Source organism: Eschrichtius robustus, chromosome 5 (genome assembly GCF_028021215.1).
Source record: "Eschrichtius robustus isolate mEscRob2 chromosome 5, mEscRob2.pri, whole genome shotgun sequence".
In the NCBI taxonomy this organism is placed as follows: domain Eukaryota; kingdom Metazoa; phylum Chordata; class Mammalia; order Artiodactyla; family Eschrichtiidae; genus Eschrichtius; species Eschrichtius robustus.
In genome coordinates, this window is record NC_090828.1 from 71040139 (window position 1) to 71057999 (window position 17861).

A 17861-nucleotide genomic window follows, 5' to 3' on the forward strand; every position below is an offset into this window, starting at 1 on the left:
AATGCCATGATGGATATTTCATTCCATAAAACATTTACTGAGTGCCAACAAAAAACAAAGCCTGGGCTGGGCGCCACTGATGTAGTGAAAACAAAACAGACATGAAACCTACCCTGACCAAGGCACCATTAGCTGTAACTTAAAGAATATATATGAGTACCTGGAGATATTTAAAGGCTAGAGTTTGGAAAGGGAAGTGCTCACATCTATTTACAAGGTTTAGGAAAGGCTTTGAGAGGTAGATGGCATTTGACTTGGGTTTTGAATTATGGGTAGGGATGACCTCACCCATTCCTTTTATTTGACTGTCAAATAGCAGTCATCCTTTCTAAAACAGGTTCCTGACAGCTATAAAGATGTTTTTTTGTGCTAGATAATATCCATTCTTCACCAAAACAGCCCAGGATTACATACATTTCTCATGCATCGTTCAGTTTGAACTTCCAGATCAGGACAACTCTGCAAACCTGAGACAATTCTTAAGTATAACAATTACGGTTACTTATAGAAGTGATTAATTAGGCTAGTGCTTGTCCATGATGCTTGAAAAGAAGCAAGGGTAGTAATGAAATAAAGGACAAGTCCTATATCTGCTCTGGACCTCGATTTTCCTTGCTTTTAAAATGAAGGGGTTACAAGACATAATCTCCTTCAACTTTATGATTAGACAGCATTTCTAAACAAATACAGAGTATAGAAGCTTTTGCTTGGCAAATATAGTGATTTATTTTTCCTCATAAATGATATCATGGATTTAAAAGTTACAAGCCAGTTGATATGGTAATTCATTTAAAGATAGTGAGAAGTATGGAATAAAGTTATATGGGATGTCCTAGAAGAGATATGATACTGTGAAAATATGTGATATGAAAATACATGATGTAACTGTGAAAATTAATGACTTTATTTAATAACAATTATATAGTCCCTCCTAACACTTTACTAGGTAGAATGAAAAAAAAAGTACAGGCTTTGAATTCAGATCTCAGATCTGCAGTTTTCTAGCCATTTACTTAGCTTCTCTGAGTATTAGTTTTCTTATACATAGTTTGTAGGTTTATTGTGAAGATTGAGATCATATATGAAGCAATATCTGTTAACTGTTCCTCAATATCCATTCTCTCCTCTTCTAGTATTCCTGATTTTTAGCTGATGTGGTCATGTGACTGTGTTCTGGTCATCGGCTAGTAAGCGTAACTTCCAAGACAAGCTCTCTTCTTTTTCCCTTTCCCAGTTGGATGGAATATTGTGGTTAGTCACCCGAAACACTGTGGTGAGGGCAACACTTCCAGGATGGTGGAACAAGGAGATGTGGAACAACAAGAATGAAGATGCCCAGGTCCTTGACACTGTGGAGCTGCCAGATCAGCTCTGGACATCTTATACTTTGAATTCTAATGCGTGAGAGAAATAAAATATCTGTCTTATTTGTTTAAGCCACTGTCTTTGGGGCTGAGCTGTATCCTAACTGACAGGAGCTGAGCTGTACCCTAACTGGTACAATATTCAAGACTGGTTCAGTGCTGAACACACAGTAGGGGAAAGAGACAAACTCACAGTCTTTGCCTTTTAAGCTCTAATTAGAGCTTATAATTTAGTAAGGCAGAAACACATGGAAGTGATTAACCATATCAGCAGGTCAATTATAAATGTGTAAAAATGTATAAGCATATCTTGATAGGTATCTGGGAAACACAGGTAGAAGCATTTGTAGGAACTGACCCAAAGGATCACTCAAGATTTGTACATTTCATTGTATTTAAGTTTTATCTCAAAAGAAGAAGAAAAGAAAGAACTGTTAAATAAAGAGTATAAGCAGGAAAAAGGCTCAATAGAAGGAACAATTAACATGAGAGGAACTGTGGAAGGCTTCACAGAGGATCTGACGCTTATACTGGGCCCTGAAATTCACTCAGAAAGAGCAGAGGCTCTGAGAAATCACTAGTATAGTGCATTTAGGGACTGGTGGTGAGTATTGTATTTATGAAAGTAAGGTGTATGTACAGAGAGGATGGAGAGGTCAGGGTGCTAAGACAGGTGCATAGTCAAGGCCACCATGTGTGATTGTGCTGCACTGAAAGAACCCTATGGGTACCATTCATGTAGGCCATAATAGGAAAGAGTTACACCCTAGAGTTACAGAGTGCACTAACTACTTAAACTATACACAGCAGATTTAGATACGGCCAGATTGCAGTAGACCTTGAATGTCACTCTAAGAAATTTAGACTTTAACTTGCTAACATTAAGGAATAATGGAGGATTGTCAAGCAGGAGATGGATATGTTTTAGAAAGATTAACTGGATACCAGCAGGGAATATAAACTAATGAGGGAGACAAAGTGAGGATATCCATAAGAAACTACTGCTGTATTCTGGGTGAAAGATGAGGGCTTAAACTAGAGTAGGGAAAATGAAAGATGAATGGATTCAAGACACATTTTAAAGGCAGAATCAACAGGATTTGTTGGCCAACTCTATCTGTACAACAGACAAGAAGGAAGCATTCAGGGCCCAGCAATTCTGAATCAGTTGGCCTGGGAAGGAGTCCTATAATCTATATTTTAATAAGTAAAGTAACCAGGTTATTTTGTTAAAGATAGTTTACCAGCCATATTTTTCAAAAATTAGGCAAACAGTGATGCTAGTCAGCCACAGAGAAACAGGAAGAAATACTGAGGGGGAGAGGAGAGGATATTGAATTCAATTTTGAACAAAAGTGCTAACAGAGACATAATTAACAACAGTCAGGAAAAATGTACCAATTGAGTGATAATGGAATCTAAAGGAAGAAATGATGGCTAAGTATGCCTTCCCTCCTGCTTATATTCTTAAAGTTTTTAATGTCCTCTGATACTGGTTGACAGTCAACCAGGCCAACATCTTTTTACCAAAAAAGAAACAAACAAAACCCTTACATTTTTAAAAAGAAAACAGTGGAGCGAGAAAGAAGCAATACTTGTTATTGTACCACTTTGTGTCACAAGATGTACACTTTTTTTCTCCCAAATATAAACCAAAAAAGAGGATAGGCCCACTGGACAATGTCAGAAGGAAAACTAGGATATGCATAAAATAGTAAGGCATTTTAGTATAAGTCTGTTACCTTATATGAAGACATTATTAGCCAAACAGGTAGGAATGTTATCTAACGTTCTGTTCTGTTAACCTTTATACAGTGTTAAATAACAAGAAAAATAACTTTCTGGTAGAGTGTTTGAATGTGTTATTTTTCTTAAGTCTCTCTTCTTCTACTCTACCAAATTTATGATAATGAAATAGTATTATTAATGATCTTTCACAAGAGTAGAACGTTAGCACCTATCTTCTGGTTTTAATTTAAAAAGTGTGAAAAAATATTTTCAGTAATCTTAAAAAGGTCCCCCCAACCAGAAGAGATGACACAGGTTGCACCAGATTCATAAAGGGCAAAGTTGTTTTTGAAAAAGAAGTAGTTAAAATCTCATGAGTTAACAGATTAGGGGCCCCTCCAGCATCTCTGAGTCATTTACTAAATCATAACCACTACGAAAGGAGAGAGCTCTTCTATGAAAAGAGAATGAAACTTCGGGAGACAGAGGACCTTTTCACAAAAAGGCCTATTTTCTCTTAAATCGCAGTTGAAATTGCTGAGCAGTCATTTAGCCTTGAGAATATTACCAATGATAAATGGGAACAGGCAAAAGCCTACATAATTATAAGCTGTACTCTGTGCTCTTAATTACCAGCACAGAACTCTACGGCTCTTCATACCCCTGCTTTTAATTTCCCTGAGGACACCTAGAGGCTGCTGGGCAAATGTTTGCAAGTCACAACTTGTCTTATTAGAAGTAACTGAGAGAACTCCAGTGAGAAAATAAATAAGGTTTCAGAGATATCCAGATCTCCATTCATAGTCATTCCCAAGATGTTTAGGTTGTGACTTTAAATGTATAATATGATAAAAGTTTAAAACCAGATACAACATTTTTATACCGTGCAACACACTTTCTTACTCCTACTGTTGAATACTCTTGAAGACAGGACTAAAAATCCCCGGGTAGCCTGACAAACCAACTTCTCAAACCTGCCTCTGTGCCAAAATTACGCAAATCTCTACTCTTTTGAGGGCCACTCCAGTTTTCCTCAAATGTGAATATTCAGATCTAGTTAAGTCCCAACACTTGTTATGCTACCCTACTGTGGAGGAGCAAGAGTTTATTAAAAAATTTGATTCTCTGTTTCATTTCCTTTTGCATCTGGAAAAAATAAAAAGATGCTATAAAATAAAGATTCCAAATCTTATTTTTAACTGAGACCACATCTTGTGTAAAATGTGTTAATTTCTCTCTTAATACAAGTCAGAGAATAAAAATTAAAAAGCCTAGTCAACCAAAGATAAAATCAGAGTTGAAGTGCAGAAAACATGTCCAGTCTAGATATGCTTGTTGATGGGTGAGAGTGAATAAGCTGTAACCTTTCTGTGGACCTCAGTTCCCTCATCTGCCCCAGTTTAGAATGTCTGGGGTACAGCATGCTGTAGGACATGGGTTCCCAACCTGTCAGTACATTAGAATAATCCAGGGCAGTTTCAAAAAACAGATCAGCCATACCTGTCCAAGACTTCTTGGATCATAATTTTTTTTGGTGAGGGGGGGGCGGTGAGAGGAGGAAGAGGGAGAAGCAAGTGTGAGAGATTTAGAATCACTGCCATTGGGGATCAAGTCATAACTGGGAAAGCACTGTACTCTGTAAAACACTACACAAATATGCACCAAGGCAGGGAAATAGGCTTTCATAAAGTGTCCTTTTGTTCCACAGTGATCTGCTTTATGAACTGTTCCAAAAGAAGTGTATAGAATTGAGAAACAAAAATAGCAGTTGCTAAGGTAGATGTTCTTAAAAAAAAAAAAAAAAAAAAAGGAATTTTGATACTTTGGCAGATGGTCCAGAGCAACAGCACTCTTGTTGATCTTGGTTCCATGAAATTTCCACAATTCATCAGTCTATGTGACAACTGTTTTCTCTATTAATGGAAGAGACACCATTAATGGCATTTGCACTGAAGTTCATGCTGAAAGAGAAATCTGAGTGTGACCAGAGCTCTTCTCCCACCAAGCAGTCCTTATAACTTGATTCTACCCCTACCAATACTCTAAATCATCTCAATTCTATTTAAATTCTCTAACTATCTACAGATAGTTTAGAAAGAACATAGATCCCAGTGCCATGCCTTCAATCTGAATAGGCACACAGCTATGAACCAGAAGGACCATCTTAGTCTTATAATTGAATGGGAAGCTTCCCAACAGTGGTGGTGGTTCCCTATTTCCTCCTGGGAAACATTAGGGACAGGGGTAGAGACTGACACCTGCTGAGGTAAAAATTGCTTGCTGCTTTACATAAACTACCTTATTTTAATGTTCCCTTTCCAGATAAGGAAACTGAGCTCCAAAAGGTTAAATACGTTGCCTGAGGTCAACGAATTAGAAAATGGAAGACCAAGATAAATCCAGGTCTCTTTGATGTGAGAGTCCAACATCCTAGCTCTTTTCACCCTAATTTAGTTTTTATTTTATTTTTAATCAAAGCATAACATATCTACATTTTAATTAGTAAAATAACTTTATAAGGTTTAAGAAAAACAGTAGTACCTTACTCTCCTCCCTTCCCATTTCCTGCTTCACCCTGGCAACAATTTTCAGTTCTTTTGGTTGATTCCTCTTTTTTTTTTTAAATAAATTTATTTTTATTTTATTTTTAATTTTTGGCTGCGTCAGCTCTTCGTTGCTGCACACGGGCTTTCTCTAGTTGCAGCGAGCGGGGGCTACTCTTCGTTGCGGTGCAGGGGCTTCTCATTGCAGTGGCTTCTCTTGTTGCGGAGCACGGGCTCTAGGCGTGTGGGCTTCAGTAGTTGTGGCACACAGGCTCTAGAGCGCAGGCTCAGCAGTTGTGGCACACGGGCTTAGTTGCTCCGCAGCATGTGGGATCTTCCCTGACCAGGGCTCGAACCCGTGTCCCCTGCATTGGCAGGCGGATTCTTAACCACTGCGCCACCAGCGAAGTCCCTTTTGGTTGATTCTTTTTGGTATTATCTCTGTATCTCTAAATAACATGCTAATATTGCCACTACTGATTTTTCAGTTTTACTTGTCTTCCCACTCTGCAAAATAAGGATTCAGCTCTCTTTAAAATCTCCCCTCCCTTTATATCCTCCCCATTCTCCTCATATAGTTATATCCTATTTTTTGGTTAGATTTGCATTCTACTTTAACTTTTTTATGACTACGTAATGCTATTCACTGCTGAGCCATATAATATACTATGGCTCCTTTTCCTTTCCTGAAAAACATTTTTCCTGAAAAAACTTCTTGTTTGTTTTATTTCTTATTATCATTACTACAACTCCTCAATCCATTGGGACACTTCAATTATTCTATCCATTTCATCTACTTAGAAGAATCTCTCCTTGAGCTTTCTGACTTGCTCAAGACTAGATTTGTTGATTTCTATGCCTAGAGGAAAGTCTTCATCTTGAGACCCTCTTTCAACTTGAATTTGATGATTCCCTTTATTCACCTCTCTCTCTAGCTGAATCCCTCATTTTCAGCATCCCAAATCTTCATCCTTCTTGTTTTACTCCCCAATTTGGTGGAGTAAACCCTCTAGTAGCTTCCTGATAAAGTGCCTGCAAAGTAAATTTTTTGAGACCCTGCATAACTGAAAATATCTTTACCCTCAGATTTAACTGATAGTTTGCCAGGTTAAGAGTTCTAGGTTGGAAGTAATTTTTCCTCAGAATTTTGTAAGTTTTACTATGCTCCCTTTTGTTTTTGTTGAAGTCCAGAGCCATTCTGATTTCTGATCTTGTACTTAACCCATGTGGAAGTTCATCCTTCAGTCCTTGCTAATTTTCTTGAATAACTTCTTGGGCAATTTCATTCTTTCTGTGTCCCTTTCTGGGACTCCTACTATCTGGATGTTAAATTTTCTGAAGTGGTACTCTAACTCCTCCCACCCTCCTTCTTCTTTATTTGTTTGTTTATTTATTTATTTTTCGCTGCATTGGGTCTTCATTGCTGCGCGCAGGCTTTCTCTAGCTGTGGCGAGCGGGGGCTACTCTTCGTTGAGGTGCACAGGCTTCTCATTGTGGTGGCTTCTCTTGTTGTGGAGCATGGGCTCTAGGTGCTCAGGCTTCAGTAGTTGTGGCATGCGGGCTCAGTAGTTGTGGCTCGTGGGCTCTAGAGCACGGGCTCAGTAGTTGTGGCGCATGGGCTTAGTTGCTCTGCAGCATGTGGGATTTTCCTGGACCAGGGCTCGAACCCATGTCCCCTGCATTGGCAGGCGGATTCTTAAGCACTGTGCCACCAGGAAAGTCCTCCTCCTTCTTTTTAAACAAACATTTCTTCCCTTATTTTATAGATAAAAATATCTTAAGCCTGTTGTCTTTGACAACCAGCATTATGATACCAAATGATATCTAACCAATCCTGAATAAAAAGTAATAACCAAAGAAAGTAGTGGTGTTTTTGGAGCTCCACTGAGGCTGTAGGTGTATGAGCCAAACAATGTTCTACCACCAACTGCCCAGTTCAACCAGAGCAGCTCAACTGTGATTAGTTATATACATTGGGATTTCAAGTTTGAAAAGAATCACAGGCCTAAAGGTAGATTTCCACCACCTCCACCCCTAAAATGATTTATAAATCTTTAACAAGTCAACTTTTTGGGGACAAGTAGAGACAAGTGTGGGTGATTTAGTAAGTAGAAAAAGGTCCTCTGCTGGGTTTCCCCCACTGCTGAGACTATTCTGCTTCTGGGTAAGTGTTCTACCAGGGTTCACACTTGTGGTAAGAGGTCAGTTTAAATCTACAGAAGCTTCCGGATGGGGGAAGGATCCCATAGAGTAACTATGACGTCTTCCACTCTGCCCTAGAAAAGAAAGTCACCTGCTTTTCCCAACCCCTCAGGGTATGAATAATAATAAGAGTTCATATTCTATTTCAGAAAAGTTGCCATCGTAGCAAACGAAGAGGTGAATAAGTGAGATACATCCTGTCTTTTCTCTATCTTAGCTCTATGTTTGCCTCCTCACTCACAAAAAGCAACAGAAGCAAAAAGCAGAAAATAAGTCAATAATGTAGTATATACACATAAATAAAATAACATCCTCTGTCTTAGATGGTTAAGGTAAACTTTTAAAGACACTAAAAAGTATGTGTGTTTTCCTTGCTTGAAGAAAGGAAATGGAAGAGAAAAACTGTCACTCCTGACATTTACTTACGATCATTTCCCACTTTTAAGAGAGTTCCATAACACAAGCAGCCAATTCCCCAAAATGACAGCTTGCATTTCTGTTCTCACTTTCCAGGTTGTAAACTTCGGTTATGGATATACCCATAGCACACTGCACTACACTGTTACTGTGTTCCAATCAGGCAGCTAAAATAATAGAAACTTAAATATCATAGATCCAGCGATGTCAGAATTTGGATTTTGTATTTTTTTCATAAGCTGGATTGCTAAATGCATCAGGATAAACAAGGTAAGACAATCCCACTGATCAAACCAAAAGCTCCCCAGACCAGGTTCTCCACTTTGCTGGATGTTAAAACTTGGTGAAACTTTTTGTGTTATCTTCTAAGAGTTAAAAGAAGACTTTACAGCCAAAGACCACACCCATGAGTCTCAGCTTTGCCTCATTTCCTTTTTTATCTCCAGTAGGACCTCTCTCAAACTGTTTATCAAATTCTATGGGTTGAAGTGCAAAACTAAATAGTATTAACACCAAAAAGGAAATTAGGCATGTGATGTTCTACCCATCTGAGGTAAACATAAACACTGCATTGCTCAGTTAGCTTGCTCAGCCCATGTAAGGGGTATCCTCTCTTCTGAGTAGGGGCCATGTTAGAATCTGGAGATGGGGGAGGGGGAGTTATCAGTTTAAAATGGCTATTTAATATTAAAAATCTGTTTTCATAAATCATATAAAGAAAGGCTCTACAGAATATTCTTGGGTGGGGAAAACTGCAAGAGAAAGTTTATATTCAGTATGAGGAGGTGTAAGAGAGGACTTCGTGGGAAGGAAGGGCACATATCTCCTAGGATTTGTGGTATTTTAATGTTTATAAAAAAGGAAATATGGATTTAAAAAGGTTGAAAAACATCGATATCAAGGGAAAGGCATTTCTAGTTTAGGGATAGCAAATATATAAAATCATGAAATTACATTAAAGTAAAAGCCACATATTTATTAACTATAAATAGTAAAACCACTTAAATATCCCACAGGAACAGTTGATTTTTTTCAAGCAATTTACAATAGTATATTATCTTGAAGGGACCTGAGTCCCTGATTTCTGTCCTTAGAGCAAGTCATTCTCCACAGCAAAATTACCTGAGTGCGTTTATTCTGCTGCTCAAGAGAACAATTCTCCATACCTCATTCTACTGCAAATATCTCAAGCATTCTTATAACTTCAACTAAGTAACCATCAAAATGGAACTCATATTATTTTTCTTAGTCCACTCAATTTCCTATAATTCCTTACAGCAATGACTTGAAAGACAGACTGTTTTCACTGTTAACGACCTATTTTCAATAGACCCTTCTTTTTCGCAAAGAAAAAGTATTGGTGGTAAGTGAAAGCTATTACAGATCATTGGTGCTCAAACTCTTTACTCTCATAATTTAGTAATGATAATTACCATCACAGAGAGTGTATCTCTGAAGGTAAAAGGAGGAAAACTCAGGTTACTGTCCAGGACATCTCCCCCATGAGACAAATAATTATCATTGTTATTTACTTCCCAAACTTTTTTCTTAAAAAAAAGTAAGTCTCTTAGGGATGTTTTTCTTGCTTGTACAATACCACAATGTGAATACATTCAACACTACTTAAAAATGGCTAAGGTGGTAAATTTCACCACAATTTAAAAAAATGTTTTTATAGACTAGGGATTGAAAACCTATAACATATGCATTACATAGGTCCCAAAGGCTTGTTTTCAGTTGCAAAGGCTCTGGTACCACTGCCTGTTCCAATCCTCCTCAACTTTTTTGAACAGCTGTCAAACACTGCATGTAGTTCAAAAGACTGTACACTAATTAGTCACCCACCCACAAGGGAGTTCAATACATATTCTCTCTTATCCTTTTTTGAAAATGATTCAGAATCTTGGTCCTGGACCAAAAAGAAATTTGGTTACCTATTCTCGGTAATAGTCTCCTCTTTCCCTCTACCCATGACTGAAAACCAAAGCGGCAAGCATAAAAGATAGCATGGGAGGAATGGCAGCCACAACATAAATCCAACAGAAAATAGAAACTAAAATTTGGCTTGACATAATTAAACACAACCAAGTTGAAATTGAACAGTAATATTTATTCATGCTTAGAAAGCTGTTAGAAAACAAAACGATAAATAGTAGGAAGAGCTAATCAGCTAAAGCATAAGAATACGGTTGGCTCTTGAACAACAAAGGTCTGAACTGCACAGGCCTACCTATCCACGGATATTTTCAAGAGTAAATACTACAGTACTATATGATTTGTGGTTGGTTGAATCCCTGGATGTGGAACTCCCAGTATGGTGGAACCACAGATACGGAGGAACCTTGGATACAGAAGGTTGACTGTAAAATATATGCAGATTTTCAAATGAGCAAAGGGTTGGCATGCCTAACCCCTGTGTTGTTCAAGGATCAACTGTCGTTAGAATAGTGAAGTTTTACATCAACAGGCTATCTATTTTTTACCATTTCCTCACAGATAATAGGTATGCTTTCAAAAAACATGCAAGTCCTTATTTATTTAGGGCACGCCCCCCAAATTATGCCAATAATTATTTGTTCTAGATTAATAGATAATAATTTAAGATACTCAAATATCCAAGCATTGACATAATGCCTGTATTCTTCTGTAAATAACATTTACGAGTGTCTTGAAGTCTCCTCCACAGTTCACAGATGTATACTGTTAAACTGCATTATCTAAGGTAATAGTCTTGAAAGTAATCAAAAAGTATTTGAAATAATCATTTATAAAAGTTAATAACTCTACCGAAGATTACATAATACAATACTATCCACATATTAACAGTAAACCGTTAGCTGAATAAAACGGTGGGCTTTGGTTGGATGGTTTGTATTCCTTAGAAGCCAGCCCTGTTCTTATGTGTGTGCACAGGCCATGTACATACCTAGACTGTGCTACTGATTTTCACTTCATATTAAATAAGTAAAAGCATGCTGAGCTTGCATATTTTCTCAACCACTCATTTTGAAACTCCTCTATGGGATTTGGCTAGAGTAGAAAGTCAGCTTGGTTACTACCTCTAAAGCAAGAAATTTCCTGGCAAAATTGGGAAGCTGATGACAACAAAGTGAAACTGATGCTTTCTCAGTTGAGTTTCCCTCTTGGTTTCTTTCAGGGCATAGAAGAGCTTGCCCATGTAGAAGCAACACTCTTTCCTTCATAAACTGGAGTAGAGAAGAGAAAAAACAGTAAAACACTTTATTATCAGCCTCAGTCTACCTACAGCATTTTCCCAGAACAGGGGGAAAAAAAAAAAAAAGATGGGGGACAAAAATAACCAGGATCAGTACAGCAGTTCTTCTTTCTTGACATTATTGGTGTTTCACACCCTTTCTTTTATAAGGATTTACTCTAAGGAGTTTTTGTTTGTTCACCTTTTAAAGTTCTGGACCTTTTTGCTGAATATTATTGCTGTTTTTAAGAACAATGTACAATTGACCCTTGAACAACATGGGTTTTAACTGCATGGATACACTTACAGGTGAATTTTTTTCCCACTAAAAATATACTACAGTACTATACTATCTGCAGTTGGTTGAATCTGAGGATGCAGAACCTCGGACACGGAGGGCTGACTATAAATTACATGCAGATTTTCAACTGCTGGTAGGCTCGGCACCCCTAACCCCCAAGTGTTATTCAAGGGTCCACTGTACTTTCAGATGGGTTCATGAGTGAACCCACCAAAAAGATGGGTTCAAATAGAGAGCTCTTAAGACTGTATTTAAAATACCTCAGAGCAGAGAAAGAAGGAACTCTTCTCAGTTCTTTTCAGAAAATCAGCATAGCCTTGACATCAAACTCTGCCAAAGATAACAGTAAAAAGATAACTACAAATGAAACTCAATTACTGATTTTAAATAAAAATGTGACCGAAAAGAAACCTATATGCTTGAATATTACACAATGACCAAGTGTAAGGTTGGTTCAAAAACTAGAAATCGGGCTTCTGCCTGCCAATGCGGGGGACGCGGGTTCGAGCCCTGGTCTGGGAGGATCCCGCATGCCGCGGAGCGACTAGGCCCGTGAGCCACAATTGCTGAGTCTGCGCGTCTGGAGCCTGTGCTCCGCAACAAGAGAGGCCGCGATAGTGAGAGGCCCACGCACCGCGATGAAGGGCGGCCCCTGCTTGCCTCAACTAGAGACAGCCCTCGCACAGAAACGAAGACTCAACACAGCCATAAATAAATAAATAAATAAATAAATAAAAATAACAAAAAAAAAAAAACTAGAAATCAAGGGTAAAAATGAACTTATTTACAAAACAGAAGTAGAGTCACAGATGTAGAAGACAAACTTACCAAGGGGGAAAGTGGGGGAGGGATAAATTGGGAGATTGGGATTGACATATACACACTACTATATATAAAATAGATAACTAATAAGAACTTGCTGTATAGCACAGGGAACTCTACTCAATACTCTGTAATGGCCCATATGGGAAAAGAATCTCTAAAAAAAAAAAAGTGGATGTATGTATATGTATAACTGATTCACTTTGCTGTACACCTGAAGCTAACATAACATTGTAAATCAACTATACGCCAATAAAAATTTTAAAAAACACAAAAAACAAACAAAACAACAACAATAAAAACCCTAAAAATCTACTAAAACAATCTGCCATTCTAACAGGTCAAGGAAGAAAAGCACATGATAGGCCATGATAGATGCCAAAATACCGTATGACAGAACTCAACTTCTACTCCTGATAAAAATGTTTAGTTAAGTAGTAATGAAAAGACATCATCTTGACAACAAGAAATATACAGACCAAATGAACACTCAACATCTGTTAGTTAAAACTGCTCTCCAAGTGCTAGCCAATGCAAACAGACCAAAAGAAAAAACAAAAACAAAAAAACCCAACTTTAGACACAATCCAAAATCCATTCCCTGCAAAAATCCCAGTAGCTAGAAATATTAAAGACACTTCCTTGATAAATAAAATTATTTGAAATTTACTCTAAAATTCATATTTAATGATGACACAGTAAAAACATCCACAAACTAAGAAATATGATAAGGATGGCCTGAATCAATGTTATTATGTATCACTGTTCTGGAGAAGCTAGAAATTTATTAAACCAAAGAAAGAAAGAAGTATAAAGAAGGAGATAAGATTATATTTAGATGACTGTTTTCCTAGAAAATTCAAGAGAAAAAATTTATTACAACTAATAAGTTTAGAAAGTTGGCCAGATATATGAATTATCTACATACCAGTCACAAAATATTAGTGGATGGCTAAACCCCCCCCCAAAAGTTATGTTTTAATGAAACATAAACAGTTTACTTTAAATTTTACCTGAGAAGAGAACGCAATCACCAAGGATATTTTGAAAGAGGCAAATGAAGAGGGACTTGCTTTATGAATTACTAAAAAGTGCCTAATCAAAGAGATTGGTATTTGTATAGGAAGAGGCAAATAGAACACAGCAACAGAAGAATCCAAAAAAAAAAAGACTCATGTACAGGTGGAAATTTACTATATTAAGGTAGTATTTCTAGTCAGTTGGGAAAGAATTGATTTCAGCAAATGACTTCAGGAAAAATGGCTAAACCCTATCTTATACAATGTACAAAAATAATTTTCATACGTTTTAATGAGTAAAGCATACAAAACTATAAAAAGAATTAACAGACAATACAGGAAAATATTTTAATAATTTTTGAGTAAGGACAGCATTCTTAAGCGATACAAAACCTGGGCATTTAAACCAAAGACTGATAGTTCTTGAAAATATTTGCCATATAATTCACAGAGGATTAATATATCTGTATCCTAATGAAATACAGATAATTTTGTAGAACAAGGGCAAAATATATAGACAGGCCATATCAAGAAGCGGTTAACTACATATGGTACATCCATGCAAAGGAATACCATGCTGACATTAAGATAAGGTAGAGCTACATGTGGTAAGATTTCCACCATATATTTTTCATCTGAAAAACCAGATAATAGAACTGTATGCGTATATGATCTCATTTTCATAAGAAAGCGAAACAACATGTTTACGTACACATAAGAGAGATGTGGAAGGCGTTGGAGTACCTGTGGTTGGGGAGAGGGCTGTGAAAGAGTTACATTTTCTGCTTTATGCATGACTATCACTTCAGGGTTCTCCTCCCCTCCCTAATGAGAGGGGCAAAATAATTTTTCAGCAGAATAGAGCTTGCTTCTCTGCTACCTCTCGTTTGAAATGTGTATTCCAACCGTGGTAGGGAAGCAGATCACGTTATTTTCCTTCACTTTCATGTCATTTCACTTCCTTTACTACCGTTTCTCTCTTAAGATATAACTTGTCAAAAGAATCTGTGAGATAAATGACACTTTACATAGCAAAGGCTGCACTACTTCTGCTTGTTACAGCATAATAAGAGACACAAAGACTCTTTGGTTTGAGTGTCTTCCCCCTTCTTTCTTCACTTCGTGACAAGCACAGCTTGTGACACCCGTAACTCGTCGCTAGTCAGTTTACGCCGCGCTGGGGATTCCACCTAACGCCCGGTTCCCACTGGGGGCAGGGTTTGCTTCTGCTCTTTCCGCCTCAGCCATCTATTCTCTCCGTGACCCTCGGGGAAGTTACCCAACTTCTCATTGACAAGGCTATGATGCCACCCCACAGGAAAGCTGAGAGCGGAACTGTGCAATAATCTTGGGGAAAAAACAACAGAAAGAACCGACGAAGTTTTCGGAAGAGTAACAACGATAGTACTAGCTTCTGGAAGGCAGCCCGCATCCTCAAAGGAGGCTGGGACCTCCAGGCGGGGTCCACTGCTCACCCTGACATCGCAAGCCCTGCCTCCCCGGTGGCTAGCCAAGAAGTCAAATCACCGAGAGCAGCCGACGCGGAGTCGGGCAGGATCCCTCGCCTGCTGCCGTCGCAGCGGGGGCCGTCGTTGCTGCGCTGACGTCGCGGGCCCGGAAAGCCCCTCCCGGGTCCGCTAGGGGATGGGGACCCAGGTGGTTTCTCTCGCACAAAGTCCCTTCCCACTCAGAACTGGTTGTCTCTGCAGCTCCTCGGCTTCTCTCCCTGCGGCTCCCGTACGGCCAGCGTATCCCTCTCGCTCACACACACAAGTTCTCCGTCGCCGTGCCCGACGGCTTCGGACACACCAACTAGCTCGCGAAGTTTCTTACTCACAGTTCAGGGCTTCCGCGGCAGTCTCTCACGCCTAGGGTCGCCGGCGCCCGGCGGAGTGACTCCAACCGGAAGTTGTTTTCCGTTCCAGTTCAGAGGGCAGCGCCTGCGCGCGGAGCATTAACCCTTCACCCTCCACCTCTCCAGGCCTGACCTCTTCGGCCCCGCCCCTCCCAGCCCCGCCCACTCTCGCCCCTGTCCCGCTCATCCAAGCGAAGCCCCGCTCATCCAAGCCCCGCCCAGCGCAGCCCCGCCCCTCCTCGCAGGGAAAACCACAGCCACGGAAAGGCATACAATGTCAAGTTTCAAGGTCACCTGAGTGTGTTGGCTAGCTTTTTGCCAAACCACAAATAACAGGGTCTAGCATCACCCAGTGTGTGAGCTGAGAATCACCTGAGAATTACGCAAGAGTCACCTGAGAGGCTTGTTAAAGATGTAGATTCACCCCCTAGAGATTCCCAGAGTCCAGAGCAACTGGGGTGAAGCCCAGGAACCCGAATTTTCAACATATCCCTATATGAATGTGATTACGGTGATTAAGCTCCACACTCTGAGAAAAATTACATACACACACACACACACACACCCATTTGTTTTTCCCCCAACTAGTAACACCTTTCATTAAAAGTACTTGCTAAAGTTGAATGATTGCTACATGCAAGTAGACCTTTAACATTTCCCATGACTTAACGATTCCCCATTATTCCATTTCCTAGCCATGCTTGAATATTCTCCAAGAGAGAAAGCTTAGACAGATACCTCAAGAAAAGTTTTAGCTCGGATACCTACTACCTCAGGCAAGTTGCTTAACCTAAAGAACACTGGTATTCTAAAATCTGACAAATGACAATGATAACCTACTGCACTGGATGGATGGTTGCAGAATCAATCGATAATGTAAGCAAAAGACGTGGTAAAGTTCAGAATGCTCTGTAAATGAAAGGTGTCGTCTGGAGTCACTCATGTCATGCTGGCTCCTTCCCACCACCAAGGTCATCCCTAGGACTCCTTTCAGGAAAAGAGCAGTCAAATCCACAGCACATGTGGAAGCTTCCTGAGAGCACTGAAGGCTGGGACTCTCCACATGGACTGGAGCATAACTGTATCTGGCTGAATGCATGTAGCACTTCCAGAAGCTTCCATGGTGATGACCTACTATTTATTTAATTAAACATTATTTTTAAAACTCACTATTTTTGCATATATCTGACAAGGGTTAATGGTGTTTGAAAAAGACTTTATCACCAAGCACAAGCATACTAAGGGTGCTGAAATAGTGATTTCATAGCAAAGATTAAAATGACCATGAGTACTATATATTGTTGTCAGGCAGAGCCTGCTCTAGAACATAGCTCTATATCCATAGACTTGATGAAATTTCCAAAGTTGGGAACTCTCCTGTCCTAGTGATCTTGGCTAAGCCATACCTGGACAGGTCTTCAGTCCATCCAAGAATCTTTATTCATCCTGAGAGTTGCAAGCCTAGCCCTGGGATCTTGAGCTCCTTTTTTTTTCTAGTCATGCTGTCCCATATAACTTAGAAGCTGCTATCTCCCCAGGGGAGTCCAGGATCTTGCTGCTCCTAGGATAGTATCTTTTCTCTGTTAGAGCAGAAGGATGGGTTTCTGACTGCCTCAGTTTCTCCCTGCACTTCTGAATCATGGACGTTTATACTTCTTTCCTTAGGCCAGTAAGTCCAAGAATTTAAAAACTTGCCAAATTGCAGTGTATTCTACTTGGTTAACTTGAATATTGGGCTTATTTTTTAAAGTCAAAGCCAAAACATAATTTAACAAACATTTTCTTTTTTTAAAACAGAAACTTCTTGTGTATAGCATTGTGACCAGTTGAACAGTTTTCTTGTAATAAGTAATTGAGTTAAACATGACAGTACAGCACATTTTTAAAAAGAATTTTTAAGAGTAATTTTAATTTCACAGTAAATGTGAGAGGAAGATACAGAGATTTACCACATACTCCCTACCCTGAAACATGCATAAGACTCTTTCACCATCAACACTTCCCATCAGGGTGATACGTTTGTCACAGTTGATGAACCTACATTGACATACTATTATCATTCAAAGTCCATAGTTTCCATTAGGTTTCACTCTTGGTGTTGTACATTTGATGGGTGTGGACAGAGGCATAATGCCATGTATCTATCATTATAGTATTATACTACAATATACTGGAGGATACTAGTATACTCTATACACTCTGACGTGTATCCATCATTATAGTATCATACTATACAAGAATAATTTCATTGCCTTAAAAATCCTCTGTGCTCCACCTATTCATCTCTTCCTCCCCCTAATCTCTGACAACCACTGATCTTTTTACTGTCTCCATAGTTTTGCCTTTTCCAGATTGTCATATTGTTGGAACCATACAGTAGCTAGCCTTTTCAGATT

General features: G+C 39.0%; 1 protein-coding gene across 6 annotated transcripts in view; it reads right to left on the reverse strand.

Moving 5' to 3' along the window:
* TANK (TRAF family member associated NFKB activator) overlaps nt 1-15564 on the reverse strand; it is an 81262-nt gene extending 65698 nt beyond the window's left edge. For 3 of the 6 annotated variants that reach the window (XM_068545013.1, XM_068545009.1, XM_068545012.1), the window contains exon 1: nt 15448-15564. The gene's annotated coding sequence lies outside the window, so the exon portion shown is untranslated. The other 3 variants (XM_068545010.1, XM_068545011.1, XM_068545016.1) reach the window with 3 other exon arrangements.
* Between the last annotated feature and the right edge of the window lie 2297 nt (nt 15565-17861).